Source organism: Heterocephalus glaber, unplaced genomic scaffold, assembly GCF_053883595.1.
Source record: "Heterocephalus glaber isolate CG9 unplaced genomic scaffold, H.glaber_assembly_v1.0 deba00001569, whole genome shotgun sequence".
Classification (NCBI taxonomy): domain Eukaryota; kingdom Metazoa; phylum Chordata; class Mammalia; order Rodentia; family Bathyergidae; genus Heterocephalus; species Heterocephalus glaber.
This window is the reverse complement of record NW_028258354.1, coordinates 10,772,232-10,795,467: the sequence shown is the minus strand read 5'-3', so window position 1 is coordinate 10,795,467 and position 23,236 is coordinate 10,772,232. Positions and strand designations below refer to the sequence as shown.

The following is a 23,236-nucleotide window of genomic DNA, read 5'->3' as shown; positions in this document are numbered from 1 at the left end:
AATATAAGGGGAGAGGTTAACCAGACAGATATTTAAAAGTTGGGCAGAGGAGTGAGTAGTTGAAGAAAATAAGAATTTCAAGAAACAGGGCAAGGGACAAGGGCAGTCCACAGACAAAATGTTTAGGTTGGAGGGCAAAGGGCAGTGACATAATCTATAGAAAAACAAGTTAAATAAACTCTGAAAGGCCACTGATGAATTCAACAATTAGAGTTAGGATGAAAAGCATAGTGAAGAGAAAAGAGAGTAAACAAAGGGTACTACTCTTATAAATCTGGGAGGGAAGGAATGTGAAATAGGTTGATGGATAGAGAAGAACAGAATGGTGTTTGTGTTAAGATTTCTAGATTCTAGGTGTTGCTTCCATTTATCCCACATTCCTCTGTTTTCCAAACTTCTTTAAAAGTTAACAATGTTGCTTTCCTGGAATATTTGCAATAAAATGCATGATAAGAAAATACATAGACATGCAAAAATCTTAAGCATCACTCAAATGCTCCTAACTGAATAGAACTGATATGTAAAGAAAGACTAAAAAGAAAATTTTTAATAATTTATAGTGTATTTCTAAGTTGTTGTTCCTATCTTGTGGTCTAATAATTGAAGAGTGATGGGTGTAATGTTGTAAATGATCACTATAATGCATTTTGTTTTTTGACACGAAGAAGGTACATAAATACAGCTGAAGAAATGAATCCAGAGCTTTAATTCTATGTTAGGTTCTCAGGTTAAACATATTCACACTACCAAGTACTTTTACCTCAACCCATATCACCTGATTTGTTATTACTACTTTATACAGATAGTTTAAAATTAATATTTGCTTCTTTAACTAAGCACCATAAGACCATGATTGTACTAATATATTCTCAACACATAGTTCACTGAAATATTTCATAAATGAATTAAGAAAATATAATCTATTTCTTAATTAAATAACAAAATTCAATTTAATTAAAAAATAACTTTCCACTTAAGAGTAGTAAAAAAATCACAGAAAAAAAATGGCAAGTACCAGGGACTTGGCAAAGGTGAAAGGGTGGTCTTGTTTAATGGGTACAGAGTTTTGATTTTACAAGATGAGAAGAGTTATGGGGATAGATGGGACGATGGTTGCATAGCAGCATGTTTTTTTCTTTTTTTTCCCTTAAATTCTTTTATTGGTACACTTTACATATACAATATATTTACATTTCTCATTGAGAACTTGTACCTTTACATGATGTATCTTGGTTCTTATTCTTTCCCCATTCTCAGCCCTGCCTTTACCCTCTCCACCCTTCCCTATTTACAAAGATTTTGTTTCCATTTTTTCCATTTCTCATCATTTTTCTTTACCCTTCTTTCCTTCCCCCTACCCCTCCCACTTCCCCTACCCCTTTGGACCTTTTCTTCCTATTTTGCATTACCAATTATTCATTATAATCATTGGTACATTTTAGGTACACAATATGATGACATTCATCATTGGAAATTTGCACCTTTACATAATCCCTCTTGGTTCTTATTTTTTCCCCTTCCCCTGCCCTCCCTTCAACCCCTCCATCCCTCCTTATTTACAGACTTGTTTCCATTTTTTCATTTTCTCATATTAATTCCATTCCCTTCTTTCCTTTCCCCTACACCTCCCACTTCTCCTTCCCCTTTGCCCCTTTTCTTCCTATTTCACATTATCTATTATACCTTTTAGTCCTTTTTTACACTTTCAGTTTATCACACTAGAGAAACTATTTGGTATTTATAAATGTGTGTCCTATTTATTTCACTTAAGAGTATCACCTCAGTGTGCATCCATTTAGCTATAAATGTCTCTAATTTTTCCTTTTTGCGGCTGAGTAGCACTCTATTTTATTAAAAACACACACACACACACACACACACATTTTTTTTTCTCCAGTCTCCAGTTGATGGGCATCTGGGCTGCTTCCAAGTTTTAGCTATTACAAATTGTGCTGCTATGAACATGGGTGCACATATATCGCTGTGGTATGATTCTTTTAATTCTTTGGGGAAGATACCAAGCAGGACAATACCTGGGTCAAATGGGACTTCCAGTCCTAGTTCTTTGAGGTAACTTCATACTGATTTCCACAGTGGTTGCACCAGTCTACATTCCACCAGTAATGGAGCAGTGTTCCTCTTTCTACACAGCCCTGCCAGAATTTGTTATTGGTTGATTTCATGATAGCAGCCATTCTTTCTGGAGTGAAGTGGAATCTCAGCGTTTTCATTTGCATTTCTCGAATGACCAGTGATGTTGAACATTTTTTCATGTATTTATTTGCTATTTCTACTTCCTTGTCTGAGAAATGTCTGTTCATTTCAGATGCCCATTTTTGGATTGGGTCTTTAAATTTGGGAGGTCTGATCTTTTTAAATTCTTTATAGATTCGAGATAGTAGACCTTTGTCTGAGGAAGAGCAGGTGAAGATTTTTCCCACATTGTGGGTTGTCTCTTCACACTGCTGGTGGTTTCTCTTGCTGTGCAGGAGCTTTTTAATAAGAAGAGATCCCATTTGTTGATTGTTTGTGCTAATTCACGGGCAACTGAGGTTTTGTTCATAAAATCTTTTCCTACACCGATGTCTTCAAGGGTTCTACCTAACCTCTGTTCCAACTGGTTCAGAGTTTCTATTTTAATATTTAGATCTTTAATCCATTTCGATTTTAGTTTAGGGCATGGTGAGAGATATAGGTCTAGTTTTAATCTTTGGCAAGTTGAAACCCAGTTTTTCCAGCACCATTTATTAAAGAGGCTATCTTTCCTCCAGTGAGGGTGTTTGGCTCCTTTATTGAAGATGAGATGGCTGAGTGTGTCTGGCATTGTTGCTGCATCTTCTAATCTGTTCCACTGGTCCTCAGGTCTGTTTCTTTGCCAGTACCATGCTGTTTTATCACTGTAGCTTTGTAGTATAGTTGCAAGTGGGGATTGTGATATCCCCTACCAAGTCTCTGTTACCTAGGATTACTTTTGCTATTCTGGGTCTCTTCTTGTTCCAAATGAAGTTTTGGATTGTTTTCTCAAGGTCCATGAAGTATGCTGCTGGGATCTCAATTGGGATTGCATTAAATCTATGTAGCAGTTTTGGAAGTATGGCCATTTTCACTATATTGATCCTTCCTACCCAGGAGCAGGGGATGTCTGTCCATTTTCTGATATCATCTTCAGTCTCTCGTTTCAGAGTGCTATAGTTTTCAGAGAAGAGGTCTTTGATTTCTTTCTTTTGATTAGATTGATTCCTAGGTATTTCAGTTTCTTGGATGCTACTCTGAAAGGAATTATTTGCCCTATTTCTCTCTCAATGAGGCTGTTGTTTGTGTAGAGTAAAGCTATTGATAATTGTGTGTTGAGCTTGTATCCAGCTACGTGACTGAATTTGGTTATTAAGTCTAGAAGACTTTTGGTGGCATTCTTGGGGTCTTCTAGATAGAGTATCATGTCATCTGCAAATAATGACAATTTGACTTCTTCATTTCCTATCTTTATTCCTTTTACTTCTTTCTCTTGTCTAATTACCATGGCTAATGTTTTCAAAACTACATTGAACAAGAGTGCTGACAGTGGACATCCTTGTCTGTTCCTGATTTTACTGTGAAGGATTTCAGTTTTTGACCATTTAGTATGATACTGGTTGTTGATTTTTCATAGATGGCTTTTATCAGACTGAGGTATGGACCATATATTCCAATTTTTTGTAGGGTTTTTATCATAAATATGTGTTGGATTTTGTCAAATGCTTTTTCTGCGTCTATGGAGATAATCATATGGTTTTTTTCCTTGGCTCTATTGATTTAGAATATTACAGTGATTCACTTGCTTATGTCAATCCATCCCTGCATCCGTGGGATGAGTCCCACTTGATCAGGGTGTGTGATCTTCTTGATGATCTTCTGCATACTATGTGCCCATATTTCATAAAGGATTTTTGTGTCTATGTTCATTAATGAGATTGGCCTATAGTTCTCCTTTTCGGTTGGGTCTTTCTCTGCTTTGGGGATCAAGGTGATGCTTGCTTCCAGGAATGAATTTGGGAGTATCGCTTCCCTTTCAATTTCATTGAAGAGTTTAAACAGTAGTTGCAGTAGTTCCTCTCTAAATGTCTTGTAGAATTCAGCAGTGAAGCCATCAGGGCCTGGGCTTTTCTTAATTGGTAAGTTTTTCATTACGTTTTCAATTTCATTGGTTGATATTGAGTTGTTTAGAATTTTTAGGTCTTCTCCGTTCAACTTTGGTAATTCATATGTATCTAGGAATCTGTCCATTTCTTCTGTGTTTTCCATCTTATTGGCATATAGGTTCTGGAAGTAGGTATTGATGATCCTCTGGATTTCTGCTGGGTCCATTGTAATTTCACCCTTTTCATTCCCAATTGCATGGATTTGGGTTTTTTCTTTCCTTTTTCTGATCAGGCTGGCTAAGGGTTTGTCAATTTTGTTTATTCTTTCAAAGAACCAACTCTTGGCTTCATTAATTTTTTATATTGTTCTCTTAGTCTACATTGAATTGATTTCTGCTCTGATCTTTATAATCTCCTCCATTGTATGACCTTTGGGTTTGTCCTGCTCTTCTTTTTCTGGGAGCTTGAGGTTCAGCATCAGGTTGTTTAATTGAGCTCGCTCTGTTTTCCTAATATGTGTATTCACTGCTATGAATTTCCCTTGTAAGACTGTTTTCATTGTGTCCCATAGCTTCTGCTATGTTATATTGTCATTGTCATTTAGTTGTAAAAACTGTATGATTTCTTCTTTGATTTCCTCTGTGATATACTGGTTACTAGAAGCGTGTGGTTCAGTTTCCATGTGTTTCTGAAATTCTTGCAGTTTCTTTTGCTATGGATCGCCAATTTCATCACACTATGGTCTGATAATATACATGGGATAACTTCAATTCCTTTACACTTACTTGACCATGTTCTACGAGGAAGTATGTGGTCTATTTTTCCAAACGACCTGTGTGCAGCTGAAAAGAATGTGCATTCTGATTTGGTGGGGTGGAACACTGTGTAAACATCTGTTAAGTTCATTTGTTCAAGAGTTTGATTGAGTTCTAGTATTTCATTATGTATTTTTTGTCTAGTTGATCTATCTATTTGTGACAGTGGGGTATTGAGGTCCCCCACTACTCTTGTATTAGTGCATATATGACTTTTCATGTCGGTTAGTATTTGTTTTATATGTTTGGGCACACTAGTGTTTGGTGTATAGATATTTATGATTGTCATCTCTTCCTCTTGGATTCTTCTCTTTACAAGGATGTGGTGTCCTTCTTTGTCTCTCTTAATCAGTGTTGGTTTGAAATCCACTTGGTCTGCAGAGGATAGCTACTCTTGCTTTTTTTGGGGTTCCCGTCACATGGAGTATTGTTTTCCACCCTTTAACTTTCAGCCTATGAGTTTCATTTTGAGTTGTGTTCTTGTATGCAGCACATTGTTGGATTTTGCTTCTTCACCCATTCTGCCAGTCTATTTCTTTTGATTGGTGAATTGAGACCATTAACATTGATGGTTATAACTGAAACCTATTGACTTGTCATTGTCATGACTTTTTCTTTTTGTTGGATTCTCCCCCTTTACATTTAATTTCTTGTTTCACCTGATGGGTTCATTGTGCTGGGCTTCCTAAGGTTGTGATCCTCATTGTCTGTTCTTAGGATATTGTCTAAAATTTTTTGGAATGCTGGTTTGGTATTCATCAAGTTCCTGACATGCTCTTTGTCATGAACGTATCTTATTTCTCCACCAATTTTGAAAGATAGTTTTGCAGGGTACATCAATCTGGGTTAGAGGCTGTTTTCCTTTAGGGCTTGAAATATGTCACTCTGAGCTCTTCTTGCCTTGAGGGTTTGTGTTGAGAAGTCTGCTGTGATTCTGATAGGCTTTCCTTTGTATGTGATTTGTTTCTTTTCTCTAACTGCTTGTAGAACTTTGTTCTTCTGTTGAGTTTCTGGAATCTTAACAATTATATGCCTATGTGTAGACGTTTTTTGATCAAGGCTATTTGGAGTTCTATATGCCTCACTTATCTGTATGTCAAGTTCTTTTCCCCTGCTTGGGAAGTTTTCTGCCATCACTTCTGTGAACAGTTTTTTTATGTCATCTGCACTCTCTCCTGTTTCTTCATTGACTCCAATCAGTCTTATGTTATTCTTCTTTGCATTGTCTAGCAGCTGCTGAATTGATTTCTAGTGTTCCCTTATAATTTTGAAGTAATATTTCTTTTCCTGGTCACTAATTGCAGTCTTATCTTCTATATCTGAAACTCTGTCCTCACATTAGCTTATTCTGCTGTGTATACTTTCAATGGAGTTTTTGATCTCCTGGATATCTGTTTGCATCTGTTTTATGGATTCCATTTGTTTACTGTGTTGGGATTCCATCATGTTCCTCAGCTCCTCTCTAGATTTATTAATCATGTCTTGCACTAGTAGCACAATCTCTGAGAATTTATTTCTGATTTCACTTTTCCCAGATTCTCTTTTGTTGCTAGTTCAGGGAGTCCAGGTGGTTGAGTATGAGTGTTCCATCTCATTTCCCTTTTGGGTTGCTGTAGGTGATCTAGATGTTTGGTTTTGAGACTTGTTTATGTGCCTTCTCATTTTGACCATGGTGGTTGTGGGGGGTTGGTGCCTGTGGTGGAACAGTGGCCTGGAAGCCCCTACATCTCTGCTGGGAGCGGTGGAATGGCAGCCCAGAAGCTCCTTCCCCCTGGCTGGGAGCAGTGGAATGATGCTCTGGAAGCCCTTTCTTCTGGGCTGGGAGTGGTGGAATAGCAGCCTAGAAGCCCCTTCCTCTGGGCTGGGAGTGGTGGAATGGTGGCCTGGAAGCCCCTACCTCTGGGCTCCTCATAGCCCATTCATCTACCAGCTGCATGTTTTTTTCATGACACTTAGCTTTATATTTAAAACTGTAAATAACATAATTATGTTACATGTGTTTTACCATAATAAAAAAAAATTTTTTAAAAATTAGAAAATATGATGGCCATCTAGAGCCAGAAGAGGTCTCTCATCAAGGACTGAATCAGTCAGCTCCCTACTTCCTAGAATTGTGAAAAATAAATTTCCTTGGGGAACAATAAAGGTAATCTCTTATTGGATAGGCCTATCACTGGGGCAACAAAAAAGATATTTTAAATAGGCAAATAATTTCTACTATTCTACTTTAAGCAATTTTTTTACAAATATCAACTTAATATACGCTTATTTTCTTCCTTATGAAAAACAGTGCATTTCTTCAAAAATGTTCATTGATAACTTCAAATACAGAAATCAGGTACCCTTGTCACCCATAATCATTTTAGAAGTTTGAGTCTATTTAAGCACTGTATGTAGAAAGACTGTCAAGGACACCAAGATCTCCTTTGGGCAACGTGAATATCTGGTATCAATTCTCTTTGGAAATTAATAATTTGGCTGTACTGCAGCACACTTTACTAATTCCTTTGAGCCCTCCACATCATTTTTAAATGGTTTCAAACACACAAAAAAATCTAATCAGTATGGATTTTATCCATTGTTTTCTTACAACCCAAAATATCTCATAAACTCGTAAGGAGGAATTGACAGGTGCCAGCTTCCCTATTTCCCTTTGTGGAAGCAGATATTAATAATACTTTTTCAGGTTCAATAAAATTACTGAACTCAAACCATTTCAACCAGAAAACTGGAGAGGAAGACATTATTTTCCCTGACCTGAGCACTGTCTCTTGCTATTTTAAATCACAGTTAATGTTTTTAGAAATATATCTTACACACAAGTCACTTGTAGACATTTAGCATCAAAGGATCTGAGCAGCATCACATGGAACAGCCTGACCCTTAGCCATAATTTCTAAGTGCCATCAAAAAAATGTCTCTCAAACTGGTTTTAAATTTAGTGTTGACCTAGTAACTTTGATCCAAAAACATTCAACTCTAGATGATTATTTTATTTTGTTTCCAAAAGCTCTTCAGTCCAGTAAGGCATCCATTAGGAAGCTTAACAAAGAGTATGGAGTTTGCTTAGAATCAGTTAGCTACATCAGACAGGAAGATGGCAATTTGGGTTGCTCGTCTAGTGAAGTTTAATTATTGTGCTTAATTGACTTTATAAATATCAGGAGAGATATAGGACAGAGAAATTCAAAGAAATACAGATTCTATTCATAACAACATGCAATCCAGATTAAAAACAAAATAATGTTCCATTTATGTGCATTCTGAATTAGGTCTATTTACCAGGAGACATCATTTGGGAGCATCAAACTACTATTTACATTCCTTAGTTGGGTATCTGCCAAAAATTTCAGAATAATTCCCTTTCTATATATATACACCTGATGAAAATGCAAGATTACCTCTTTTAAGAGACAGTTAAGTCTTTCACTTAATGTAAATTTTCTCTTGACATTTTCTTCTAATTTGAGTCTGTCTAAACTTTTGAACAGACTTTAGATCTTTACTCTATAATATACTTTTAAGTGCTACAATCTCACATAAAATATTCCCTTATTTTCATAATCTTCTATGATCCCTCACTAATCTACATCACCTTTCTATGAAATCTCAAAACTTACTTTACCCTGCTATCCTTTAAACTTCTGAAAGCTCATCATGAAAAAATATTTTGAAACAGATTTATCAGAAAAACTATTAAAAACAATTTTTGGAACAAAATAATTGTTTAGAGTTGTTTATGTAGCTAAATAAATTTTGTCTTTGTTGTAGACATGGCAAAATCAAAGTAATTTATCAAAACACTGTACATTCTCTAATATATAAAAAATTTAATAGATTACATCAAAAAGGTATGAAGCAACCTACATCAAACCAAGGTATATCTGATTACTTATTCCTTCTTTTCAAAATACTTAAAGGAAATTTGCAAACACACAATTCCGCATTACTCTGCCCTATGTTTTCATATAGTTATCACTTTCTAATATACTACACCTGATTGTTCATCATGATTTTTGTCTCCTTTCTGCATTTCCTCAACTAGAATGTAAGCTTCATGATGGCACAGACAACTACTTTGTTCCCAGTGGATTCCAACCTCCTAAAAAGAGTGCCCCACATTCAATAAATTTTGGTTGAATGAGCTGTCTACACACATTCCTGTTACCTCAGAAACCTGGAACTTAAAGATACTAATTGTTGTGGTTTTAAAATACACATACACAAGTCTTTATAGTGTAATAGAATTAGTTATAGAATCTCCAGGTGAATTACTGACATTTATTTTTGATGATTTTCGCACCTGATGAGTCTTCTTTCAGGCCCAAATGCTGGCCCACATTTTAAAGGACCTAGTGAAGGTAGCTCACTTCATACCCCTCATCAACAGCTCTCTGGTACTTCAAAGACTGAAACAAAGTCTATAAAGACAAGGTCTTGCAACAAGACCAACAGGTACAAGTGGCCCTTTAAGTTTCAAAATTTGTTTTTCACTTCTGACCACTGACAGGTTTATTGCATTAAAAGTCAGATGTCATCAAGTTTGAGATTTGAAATTCAGATGGATAAATTCAGCTAAATGCTATGGTGCTGTACAGATAATTTAATGTAGTACTGTACCTCCATGACAAAATAATGAGTGAAACTGCACAAAGGTCCAATACATATATATTATAGTCTACAACATACAGGTTGACATGCTATTCTGTGAGATATTCACTGATATTTAATTCCTATCCCACTGAACTGTAAATGATTAACAGGTGCAAGATGTGGCTGCTTAGTACTAATAGGCACTAAATATATGCTTGTTGAATAAGTAGGCAAATTACAGCTGAAGAAAATACTAACAAAAATATGGAAACAATATTGCAATAAATATATGTATCACAATAAATGTATGCTGGACAGGGAATGAACCCAGGGCCTTGCACATGCTAGACAAGCACTCTACTACTGATCTACAATCCCAACACAATTTCAGATATTTTTGATGATGATCATCTTGCAAGCATTTATCATTCCTTGTGTTACTAGAGTACAACATGTCATGAATTACTGTCTTTTGGCAGTATATTATAAACACCTATGAAATTTCTGTGATCTTTTTGAGTTTGGTTAGCATAAAATTTGCGAAGCCTTGGTCAGTATCCATAAACATAAAATACTACAGCACTACTGTAGCATATACATACATGTGTGGTTGTCTTTATAAGTATTGAAATATAACAACAGTCTCAGCCACATATTATTAAAGGCCAAAATCATGGTCTTAAAAACTATTTAAGAATAAACCTTATTACACTTACTATATTGAAAAGCTTCCTTGGAAATTTTACCAAGGTCCAGTGCTTTATAAAAGATTTTAAAAATCATCTACCTTGACTTAAGGGGTAAACCCAGAGCCAATTCAATGGCTCTTTGATCTTTAACCATTTTTATTTTTGTTCATTTTTATTTGTAATGTCTCTTTCACACAAATACTTTTTACCTCTCAATTAATCTCAACTTTTTGCTCAGCTTCTGGTACTGATTGCCTTTGGTTTTGGCTTTCAAAGCTATCTTAATGTTATTTTTAAATGCCTTATTGCTAAGCACTTGTCGCTTTTTTTAAAAGGTCACACATACATTAATTAACCATCTACAAAAGCATGAATGTAAATATATTCTATATACTTTACATATAACTTTTCCCTCATTTTTTTTCTTGGCTCCTTTCCCCATCACATAGGAAACGTTTGCTAACAACTTAATAAAGGGTCTAGTGAAATTTTGTCCACGTTGTTATAGCCATACAAAATTATAATTATCTGCATAACCTAAACATAAATGTTCTATGATCTGCATAATACTGTGCAACCACCTCCCAAATGATAGGAATGACTTTGGTTCCCATTGTTTTTCCTTTATGAAACATACTATGTGGTAGTTAAGCTTAATTGTGACAGCTTCATGGGCTTGGGAGACACAAAGGGGATTAGTGAAGTACATTTCTCTGTGTGTCAATGTGGGGTCATAGAGGTAGGACCTAGAGTATTATATCTGGTCCCTTACTCCTTCCAAGCTGGCACTATTCCCCTGCTCTGCTCCCTGAGTACCATGAAATGAGCATCTTTTCTCCACTATGCCCTTCTGCCTTGCTGTTTCTCCTTTGGAGACAGTCATCATGGACTAAATTCCCTGAAGCCAATTAAACCTCTCCTCCTTATGTGAGTGACACTTTTATTGTGTCCTAGTACATGAAAGCTGACTAATAGATATTGCAATAACATCCTTGCACATATGCACTTATACCTGGTGGAATTTTCCTCCCTATTGGATATATCCTTTAAAAAAATTGCTAGACCAAAGAGTAAGTGTACTTCATTTAAATGATATTTCTAGATGGCTTTCCCAGAATTTAATATCCATTTCCTCACACCCTCTTCAGCAAAGTGTTAAAGCTTTTAAAACTTTCCAGTAAATTATTGCCAGTAACTCATTTAAACATAGTTTGCATTTCATTGACTACATATAAAATAGGTAGTTCTTAGTGTTTCTAGGCTGTTTGCATTTGTTCTCCTGAGACTTGCATCTTCATATTCTTTTCCCTTTTTCCCATTGTATTATTTGTTGTAGTTTTCTTCTCAATTGATAACACTTGTTTGTATACTGTAGAGATTAATTCATTGCCTCTGTATTATAATTGCTTTTATCTATTCATTGTTTCTGCATTTGACTTTGTTCATAAGTTTTTAAAATGAAACATGTCTATCCCTTTCTTCTGTAGTTTCTGGCTATCAGTCTTGAGAAGAGCTCCCTGACCCCTGGATTTTACACATAGTATCCTACATTTTTAATGCAGCAATTTTGTTTTGTTTTACATTTAGATCTTAATTCATCTGACTTTAAGCATTTGGTAAAATATTTCAATTTTATTTTCTTCCAAATTTAAGAGCACCTGGGCTATGAACAAATTTTAAATTTTCTATGTTAGTCAGCTTTCTTTCCATTACTGTGATAAATACCTGCAGTAAACAATTCTAAGAAGGTTCACAGTTTCAGAAGTTTCAGGCAAATTGGCTTGGCCCTTTCACTGTGGGCCTGTAGTGGCACAGGACATCACAGATTCCGTGTGTGGCAGAGAATGTCTGTCAGTGACTGGGAAGCAAAGAGAGACAGGAAAAGATCCATGTCTCAATACCCCCATTAAGGGCATGCCACCAGTGACATAACTGCCTTTCACTAGGCCCCACCTCTTTAAAGTTCCACCACTTTCCAATAGTACCACAAGCTGGTGACCAATCCTTTACCTTATGGGCCTCTGGGGAACATTTAAGATCTAAGTTATAACAACATCCATTCGTGACTAAGTTGAAATACCATGTTTATAACTTTTCATTTATGCTGCTTATGTTTATATTTTCTCAAGTCTGTTCTCTTGATTGATTTCTCTATTTTAAGGCCAACATAATTTGATTTTAATGGTTTTATAAAATGTTTTTATCTCAAGAAAGGCACATATCTACCTGTTTTTCTTTTCCATAAATATTTCTGCTTTAGAGTTTTTCTTTTTCCTCAAATCCATTATGATTTAATCTATTTTTCTAATCTCCAAAGGAACCAATTTCAGATTCATTTTTCTCTTTCCGTTATTGTTTGGTTTTCTATTTTATTATTTTCAGCTTTTATCTTTATTCCATCATCGTATCATTTTTATTAATCTTTTTTATAAAGCTGTCTTATTTTTCATGTTTTCTTTTAATAATAAAATCATGCAAGATTATAAATGTTTTATCAAGTATAATGTTCACTGTATCCCTTAGAGTTAGGTATTTATTCCTAATTTTACTGATTGTAAAAAATATAGTCCATAAAAATCTCTACTTTTTAAAATGTAGTATAATTTTATTTGTGGCCAAATACAGTACAAGATATATTTTCCAATGTTCCATGAGAAAATAAAATTTAAAATTTTTTGAGAATTGTTTATTTGAAAGATAATTTGTGTACCTACTAAATCATGTTGATTGCATTATTTGGTTATTCTGTGTCCTTATTTAGTTTTGATAACGTATATGTCTCAATCTGAAAGGAGCATATCAAACTTATCCACTTTATATATTTTTAAATCAAGTTTTCTTTCATTTCTAAAATTCTGATTCAGAATTTATTTATATTTATATATTTGTATTTATTTATTATGCTATCTTATAGGTTTGAGACTGCTCTACTCTCTTCATGAACTGTGCCCTTTCATTATCACATAATTACCCTCTCTATCCTTTTATACTTTTTAGCTTACCATATACTGACTAATATTGCTACTTATACTTTTAATTTTGCTTGGATTTCATATTTTTGATCATTCCTCATTTTCAAACTTTTCTTCATATTTTGTTTGTTTCTTGCAAGTAGCAAATAACTAGAATTTAAACCAGTTCCCTGACAAATTCTTTTAATGGGACAATTCAGTTCATTCATTTCATTTAACAACTGATAAACCTATGTTCTTTTCATCTCATTTTGTATTTATCATTCATTTTATATTATGCCTTTCCCCTTGTTTCTGCTATTCAAGGCAAATTCTTATTCAACTTTCCTCCTTAAGTCACTTTTCTTTTCTTTGCACCCACAGACGTGATTATCTCCTATTTCTTGTACAAAGATCCATGGTCTTCCATAGCAAGATGCTATATGTTTCCTTTCTTGCCTTCCTTTCCTCCCACCCAAGTAAGATTTGGTCTTTAGAAAACTTTCCTTTTCTTCTTGTCTGCCTTCCTCTCATCTATAGATGTTACCTTGCTATCTTCCAGCTTCCAGGGTTGCCAATGAGAAATCTAGAATTACTTTGATGCATCTGCTATTTTAAGACTGGATACTTTTTAAGATTTTCTTCTTAAAGTTCATAATGTTTTCCATACTGGCTGCACCGGTTCACATTCCCACCAGTAATGCAGAGAAGTTCCTCAGTTACAATGTCATTATGTCTGCTATGGTTTGGATCTAGAATGTCCTGCAAAGTTCCATGTGTTAAAACTTGATCCCCAGGAGGCATAATTGAGAGATGATGGAAACTTTAAGAGGTGGGACTTAATGGGAGTCTAGGAGTCATTGGAAGCATGCTTTCAAAAGTGACTGTGGAGGGCTGGGGATTTAGCTCAATGGTTCCTGCCTCGCAAGAGCAAGGACCTGAGTTTGATTCCCAGTACCAAAAAAAGCACATGTGACTGTGGAATCCTCATCTCTTCCTCTCTCCTTTGTTTCCTGGTCATGAGGTGCTTTGCTCTGCCTTGCACTCCCACCCTGATGTCCTGCCTTGCCTACTCTGGGACTGACTGAAACCTCTAAAACTGTGAGTTAAAATAAATCTTTTCTCTTTTTAAGTTTATCATCTCTGATATTTTACTATAGTCACAGAAAGGTGACTAACACACATCCTGATAAATCCATTGAAAGTTGAAGGTATTAGAAGTGAAAAATACACTTAATACACCTAACCTACTGAATATCATAGCATAGCACACAGTAAACTGTACAATATTATTTTTCCTTATGATCATGTGACTTACTGGAAGCTGCACCTCACTGCCACTGTCCATCATCAACAGAATATTGTAGCACATATCACTAGCCTGGGAAAAGGTCAAAACTCAATTTCTGAAGTATGATTTCTACCGAATGCACACCATATATGCACCATCATAAACTTGAAAAATCATAAGCCAGTTAACTATGGTAAATCTGGGAACATCTATACAAGGATTGCAATTTCTCCACATTCTCTCCAAAACATATTTTCTGCTTTTTTATCTTATAATGGCCATCCTAATGAACTAAGAATATATTTTAGTATGTTATTCTCATATTCACAAATCCCTTTTTAAAAATTTATACAAGAAAAGGTAAGGGTAGTAATATTTACCTGAAGATTGTCCTTTTCTACTATATGAACCTATATAATTAGTAATCAAACATGTGGCCCAAGCATATTAGCAATATGTTCACAGCAATTAAACCAACAGACTTGAACCACTGCATTGGTGACATACTGATTTGCTTTTAACTGCTCTAGGAACTAGCAGATCTAACTGTTATATTAAAAAAAATAATAACAAAACAACTGTTAAAGGGTGGTGAGGGGTAAAAAAGTTGAGGGGAGCTGCAGTGCCAGGAATCTTTGTTCCTATCTTCATCTGCTAAGGAGGTGAGTCAATTCATTTACCTTAACATCAGAAAAAGTAGAGGAGGATACACATGATGAAGGAAAATAACTTTTCAAACGTCAGCTTGTGTTAGCCTATATATCTCTAAACAACCATTTCAACTCTCTTATTTCATTGTTGAAACATCAAGCTTTTTCTTTCTTTTTTTTCCTTTTGGAACCCATTCATCCATGCTTACCACAAAATTGTCCTGTGCCAGAACCTGGTGCTTTTCTCAAGGGTCTAACATTTCAGCTTGGTTTAAACAGCATATAGATATAGATTATGCAATGATAATGTGTGCTACATTTTAAGGACTTATATTTTCTGAATATATATGAAGAGTAAGTAATTACTGCATTGATTTTTCTCCACTGTCAAATAATATACTAACAACTGAATAAACACTAATTTAGTACATATATTTTTTGTAATTTATATATAAACCACTTCTTTCATTGATTAAAAACATTTTTAAAGTCTTGTGCTGAAAAATGAGAAGGTCTGCATAAACTGAATTATATAAGACTTGCAGATGAAATTTTAGATTTTTTTCATAAAGACACCATACTGGGGCTTTAGCTCAGTGGTGCTGCTGCCTGCCTCGCAAGTGCAAGGTCCTGAGTTCGATCCCTGGTACCAAAAAAAGACACCATACTGAACATACTGAAGTCTAGTAAAAGATTTCCCAGTAATCAACTTTTGAATAATTTACTTGTTAGCATTGATGTTTTACTAGCCTTACGTTTTTCGCTTGCCCCACGCTAGATGAATCTTCCCAACTAGCATATCCAGACTTGGACTTCAGGCTCCTAAGTGCATGTTCAGCAGCCATTTATCATCAGAACAAAGGCATTATCTTTTAAAACACACAAAGACCTTAACATGTAGAGGAAGTCCTTCACATAAGCAAAGTGTTTACTATAATAGTATCTATGATTTTCTGAAACTCACATGTCAGAAAGTATCATCTTCACATCTTTGGACCTTTTAAATGGGAACACAAGGGTTCCAGCTTTCCATTATAACCTTTTACCTTTGTCAAAAAGAACTAAAAAGAAGGAAGGAAAAAAGAAGGAAAAAAGATATTCAAAGGCACTTCTTATCAATTGCTAAATGATCCAATATATTTGTAACTCTATATCCTTTTCCTTTACACCAAGTGAGTGATGAAAACCTGATGAGACAGGCAGGTGACATATGAACATCAAATCACTTGGGAGTACTCACAGAAATAGACAAAAACAGGCCTAAGTAAGCACAAAAGGATCAATGGTAGAAACTGTATCAGCAGTTAAAACAGTTTAAAATGTCCCTATTATGAGAAGAGGAGGTTAAAAAGTTTAAGAAAATTTCTGAATGAAATTACTAGGACTAAGGCAGTAAAAGGTATTAATTTTTCAATTTTCTTGAAAAACAGGAGTCAATCCATGACCCAGCTCCCCAAGTATTACATTCAAGCTTCAAGAATACAGTCATTTAGGAAGTAACTGCTTCAAGGAGTGCAGCTAAAACTACAAAGACATAAAACACCAGTCAGACACAGGAAATTCTTTGGGGAATAAAAGAATTTTATGACTCATGGGATGAAAATCTCCTGAATACTCACAAAAGTAATCTAATGAAGTACTGTCACCAGGAAAGAAGTTTGATTAATTTATGTGTTATGCAGGAAAATTTTAAGCAAAGCAGGAAACTGAATAAACTTGAACCTGTATTCATTTGTAATTTTTCCTTTTAGGGTAAAATTAACTTCAAAAACACCAGACTTCCCTACATAATATGGTATTCTACAGAATATCACATTTTTAAATTCTAGAATCTTAAGAAAATTTTCATATTCATTTAAAAAATATTAAACATGTCAGTTCAAGAATAAGCTCAGGATTTAAATTTGGGTCATTTTAAAAAGTCTTAGTCTTGGGGCCAGGGATTTAGCTCAGTGGTTCCACTGCCTGCCTCACAAGCACAAAGTCCCAAGTTTGATCCCTGGTACCAAAAAAAACAAAAACAAAAAACAAAAAAAACTTCTTAGCCCTTAAATTTAATATAAATTGAAAAAAGCTGTGTTGAAGATAAAAGCTTGAGATAATTGATGATGTAAGCAGAAAGAAGGAGAAGTTTTCCTGGTGAAATAAACAACAAAAAACTAAAGACAGCACTGTTTTCTTGACTTTTAGACAAGGCTTATGCACAGGAGAAAATCAAAAGCAAACAAGCTACCCTGACCTTAAAGCTTCTTCCATTTTTTTCCCTAACAATTATAATTAAAAATTTAGTGTATTCAACATGAAATTTCCTTCTCATAACAGGTTGTAAAATTAGAGCAAGCAATGAAAGCCCTCTGTTTAATCTTTCGCAGGAACAAACATGATATAATGTACAATATGTAACTATGATTAGATTGCAAATTACTTTTATTTAATTTAGTCTAGTGCTTAGCCTCACCTCTGAAACATAAGTCTCTAACCTTCTATTTTGGTTTGATTCTATAGTCCACTTAAAATAGTAAATGTTTACATTAAAAGGACAAGAGAATGTGTGATGTATTTTATCTGTCAAAAGTGTTGTGAACAGCAGCAGCTGGAAGAAGAATGTTGAGCCCACTTCACTGTTATTCTGAATCCTTTTAGATTCCTCATTCAGCAGTTACATCCTTGAATGCCCATAATATGAGAGAGAGAGAGAGAGAGAGAGAGAGAGAGAGAGAGAGAGAGAGAGAGAGAGACTGCAAATTCAAGTCCAGCCTAGGCAATTTAGTGTGACCTTGTCTCAAAATTAAGAGAAAGAAAAAAAAAGGCCTGTGGCTGTACCTCAGTGCAAAGGCTCTGGGTTCAATTCCTAGTGCTGGAAAGAAAGAAAGGGGGGGAGGGGGAGGGGAAGGAGAAGGGGAAGGGGCAGGGAAAGGGAAAGGAAAGGGAGACTAGACAAATAGTGGAAAAGATCAACTACACTCAGTCGAGTTTATGAAGAGATAAACAAGAGTTACAAACCTTTAACTATGTTAAGAATGAAAAAGGAAGACTCAAATAAATAAAATCAGAAATGAAAAGGAGGCCTAGAAACACAAAGGATCTTTAAGAGTCTACTCTTAAGAATTATATGGCAGGGCTGGGGATTTAGCTCAGTGGTGTTGCCACCTGTCTCTCAAGCACAAGGTCCCGAGTTCGATCCCAGGTACCAAAAAAAAAAAAGAATTATATGGCAAAATTTGGATAATCAAGAAGAAATGGATGTGTCTCTAGACACATATAACCTACCAAGAATGAATAATGAAGAAACAGAAAATCTGATCAGATTAGTCAGGTAAGGAAACCTAATCAATAATAAGAAGTGCACAGAGGAGGTAAGCCAATCCCAGTGCCCATGAGGAGGCTCCCTGGCCACCATTCCACTGCTCCCAGGGCAGTGGAGGTGAGCCAATTCCAGTGCCCAGGAGGAGGCTCCACAGCCACCATTCCACCACTCCCAGGGCAGAGGAGGTGAGCCACATGGGCGCCAGCAGCACCCCCCTGTCCAGGAAATGAGAAGACACATAAACAAGCCTCAAAAACAGACTTCCAGATCACCTAAAGGAACCTCAAAGGGAAACAAGATGGAGCAATCTGATGCTCAACCACCTGGACTCCCTGAACTGGCAACAAAAGAAGATCTGGAAAAAATGAAATCAGAAATAATTTCTCACATAACAGCAGGGATTGTGCCCATAGTGCAAGACATGATTAATAAATCTAGAGAGGACACAGATAAAAAAAATAGAGAAACTGAGGAACATGATGGAATCCCAACATAGGAAACAAATGGAATCCATAAAACACATACAAACAGATTTCCCGGAGATTTAAAACGCCACTGACAGTCTATGCAGCAGAATGAACCAACGTGAGAATAGAATTTCCGATATAGAAGATAAGATTGCAATTAGTGACCAGGAAAAGAAAAATTGCTTTAAAATTGTAAGGGAACACGAGAAATCAATCCAGCAGCTGCTAGACAATACAAAGAAGAATAACGCAAAACTGATTGAAGTCAATGAAGAAACAGGACAGAGTGCAGATGACATTAAAAAACAGTTCACAGAAGTGATGGCAGAAAACTTCCCAAAGAGGGGAAAAGAACTTGACATACAGATAAGAGAGGCATAGGACTCCAACTAGCCTTGATCAAAAAGAATCTACATATAGGCATATAATAGTTAGGATTCCAGAAATCCAACAGAAGAACAAAATTCTACAAGCAGTGAGAAAAAAGAAACAAATCACATACAAAGGAAAGCCCATCAAAATCACAGCAGACTTCTCAATGCAAACCCTCAAGTCCAGAAGAGCTTGGAGTGACATATTTCAATCCCTAAAGGAAAACAGCCTCCAACCCAGATTGATGTACCCTGCAAAACTATCTTTCAAAATTGATGGAGAAATAAGACACTTTCATGATAAAGAGCACCTCAGGAACTTCATGAATATCAAACCGGCACTCCAAAAAATTTTAGACAATACCCTAGGAAAAGACAATGAGGATCACAACCCCAGGAAGCCCAGCAGAATGAATCCGTTGGGCGTGACAAATTAAATGCAAAGGGGGAGAATCCAACAAAAAGAAAAAGTCATGACAAGGCTTTTAAAACTTTTAACTTCATCTCCCTAATGAGTGTATAATTCAATCTTCTTATTGTACTGATTAGTAGTTTTCTGATTCTAGTGTTGCACACCTTTCCTTGTCCGGTACTGGCTATTTATCATCTTCTTATTTCTACTTTTTAATTGGGTTGTCTATTAATGAGCTATAAAGGTTCTTTATATATTCTAGTCATAAGCTATATGCATTGTAAATAGGGTTTGTTTAAGGACTACTTTTCATTTTAATGATGTCATTTAAAGTTCTAAATTTTGATGGAATCTCATTTATCAATTTTTTTCTTTTATGCGTCATGTTTTTTGTATCCTAGGTAGTTCTTGCCTACCCTGAATTCATAAATATTTTCCCTTATAATTTCTTCTTAAAGTTTTATAGTTTTAGTCTTTCATATTTAGGTTTGTAGATCCTTTCAAGTTATTTTTATGTATGGAAATAAAGGGTTGAGGTTAATTTTTTGTATACGGATACCAGGTATTCTAGTGCCATTTGCTGAAAACACTATCTTTTCCTCTCCTCTTGAATTGAGTTTATATTCTATAAAATGTTAATGTTAAATAATCTTTCAAAACTCAGTGGACCATATATGTATGGTTCTATTTCTAGATTCTCTGTTTTATTCCAATGATCTTTCCTTACGGCAACACTGCTTTGATTACTGTAGCTTTAGAGGAAGTCTTAAAATTAGGTACTAAAGGTCTTCCAACACTGTTTTTCTTTTTTTCTTTTTCTTTTTACTTTTCTAGGTCCTTTTTACTCCTACATAACTTTTTAAATTTCAATATCCAATTCTTCATTCATAGCAAGTATACATAGACCTGGATTTTTATATATACCTTGTGTTCTCTAATCCTGCTAAATTCAGATACAAGTTCTAGGGGCTCCTAGAGATTTCTTAGTATTTTCTCTGTAAATGATCATTTCATCTACATATAAAGATTTTGCTTCTACCTTGCCAATCCTATCCTAATTGTGTCATTTTATTGCCAGACTATCTTGGTGGGGCCTAGGTTTCAAAGTTTAATGGACAGATAAAGAGTAAGCATATCTGCCCTTCTTCCCCACCTTAGTGAGAAAGCATTATTTCTTCTCCATTCATATAAGGCATTTTTCCTGGAAGTATGGAGTACGTGTCTTTGATCTTGAGAAGTTTCTGTTCTACTTCTAGTCTCCTGATAGCTTTTACCAGAACAGCTGTGGAATTTAGTCTAATACTTTTTCTCCACCTAATGACAGGATCATATGGCTTTTTCCTTTCCTCTGTTTAAATGATGACTTTTGGGGGTGGATCTTCCAATGCTGAACCAATACTGCCATCCCTATAATAAAACCACTTTCTTTATACTGCCAGATCTGACTTCTAATAGTTTGTTTTGTTAAACAAATTTCTATCTATGTTCATACTCTTTTCTTCTATTATCTTTATCCAGTTTTAGGATTAGCACAATGTTGAGTTCCTAAAATGAGGAGAGAAGTGTTCCTTCTTTTTTCTGCTTTAATTGTTTGATATAATTTATCAGTTAAAATGTTTATGAGCCTGCTGTCGTCATATAGGTAGGTTTTCAAGCTAGGAATATACTTTCTTTAATAGGTGCTATTCAAATTTTATATTTCCTCCAGAGTTAGTTTCATTAATTTGTCTTCCAAGGTACTTCTTAGAAGTTGTCAAATTTATTTCAAAACAGATTTTTGTAATATGTTTTCTATATCCTTTCAAATTCTGTAAAATCTGTGGTAATGTCTCCTAGATCTTGATATTTTAATTTTTAAAAAGTATAATTGATATTGTATAATAGGAAGAAAAAGTCTAAAGGGGCAGCAGAAGTGGGAGGGATAGAGGAAAGGAAAGAAGGGGAAAAATATGAGAAAAGGAAACAAATGGAAACAAAGTCTTTGCAAATAGGGAAGGGTGGAAGGGGTGAAGGGAGGGCAGGGGAAGGGGAAAAAAATAAGAACCAAGATACTCATGTAATGGTACAAGATCCCAATGATGAATGTAACTGTATTTTATACCTAAAATGTACCAATAAACTTAATGGGGAAAAAAAAATAATGATAAAAAGTGCAAGAAACTGATGGTTTCACTGCTGAATTCTATCAAACATTTAAAAAATTACTATCAAACTTTCTCAAACTTTCAGTAAACTGAAGAGCAAATACTTCTAAACTCATTTACAAGGATAGCATAACCCTAATACCAAAGCCAAACAGAGATACTACAAGAAAAAAAGTTATAAGCCAACGTTCTTGATGAACATAGATGTAAAAATTGTCAACAAAATACCAGTAAACTGAATTCAACAAAATTAATATATGCTTATTTTACCATGATCAAGTGAAATTTATCTCTGGAATGCAAGGCTAGTTCACCACATGCAAACCAATAAACATTATATTAAACACTATATTAAGAGTTAAGACCAAAACCATATGATTATTTCAATAGATGCATTAAAGGCATTCCATAAAACTCAACATCCTTTCATGATGGAAATTCTGAAGTTAGAAGGAATGTACCTCAATACAATAAAGGACATCTTATAGCTAACATCATTCTCTGAGTTGAAAAGCTGAAATCTTTGCCTCTGAAGACAAAGATAGGATGTTTTCTCTTACTACTTCTATTCAATATAATACTGGAAATCCTAGTCAAAGAAATTAGTCAAGAAAAAGAAACAAAAGGCTCCTATATAAAAAAAGGAAGAAATTAGATTGTCTATTTTTTCATGATATGACCCCTACATAGAAAACCCAAAAGAGTCCACCAAAACACTGTTAGAACTAAAATATAATTTAAGTAAAGGGGTAGGATACAAAACAAACTTTTCAATGCACAAACAATCCAAAAAATAAGTCAAGAATATTATCCCATCTATAATAGCATCAAAAATATAAAATGAAATATTAAGGAATGAACTTAACCAGGGAGGTGAAAAATATATACACTAAAATCTTAAAACATGGATGAAAGAAACTGAGGAACACACAAATAGAAAGATATCTCATGTTCACGGACTGGAAGAATTGACATTGCCAAGATATTCATACTATCCAAACTCATCTACAGATTCAATGCAACCTTTTCCAAAATTCTAATGACATTATTGATAGAGCTACAAAAAGCAACCTTAAAAATTCAAACAGAACCACAAAATAACCAAAGCAATCTTGAGAACAAAAGAATAACGCCAGAAACTTTACATTAAATGATTTAAAAATACAGTACTAAGCTAGAGAAATCAAAATAATATGGCACTGACATAAAAATAGACACAGACCAATGGAACAGAATAGAAAGCTCAAACATAAAGCCACACATTTACAGTGAACTAATTTTTGACAAATTATGGTACTAAAAGCACAAAATAGGATAAAGGACAGGGCCTTCAATAAATTGTGCTGGGAAAACTGAATATCCACATGCAAAAGAATAAAATTAGATCTTCATCTTACATAATATACAAAAATCATCTCAACATAAAGA

General features: G+C 34.9%; 1 protein-coding gene across 9 annotated transcripts in view; it reads right to left on the bottom strand.

Moving 5' to 3' along the window:
• Msrb3 (methionine sulfoxide reductase B3) overlaps window positions 1-23,236 on the bottom strand; it is a 180,664-nt gene that overhangs the window by 16,340 nt on the left and 141,088 nt on the right. The gene's annotated exons all lie outside the window — the stretch shown is intronic.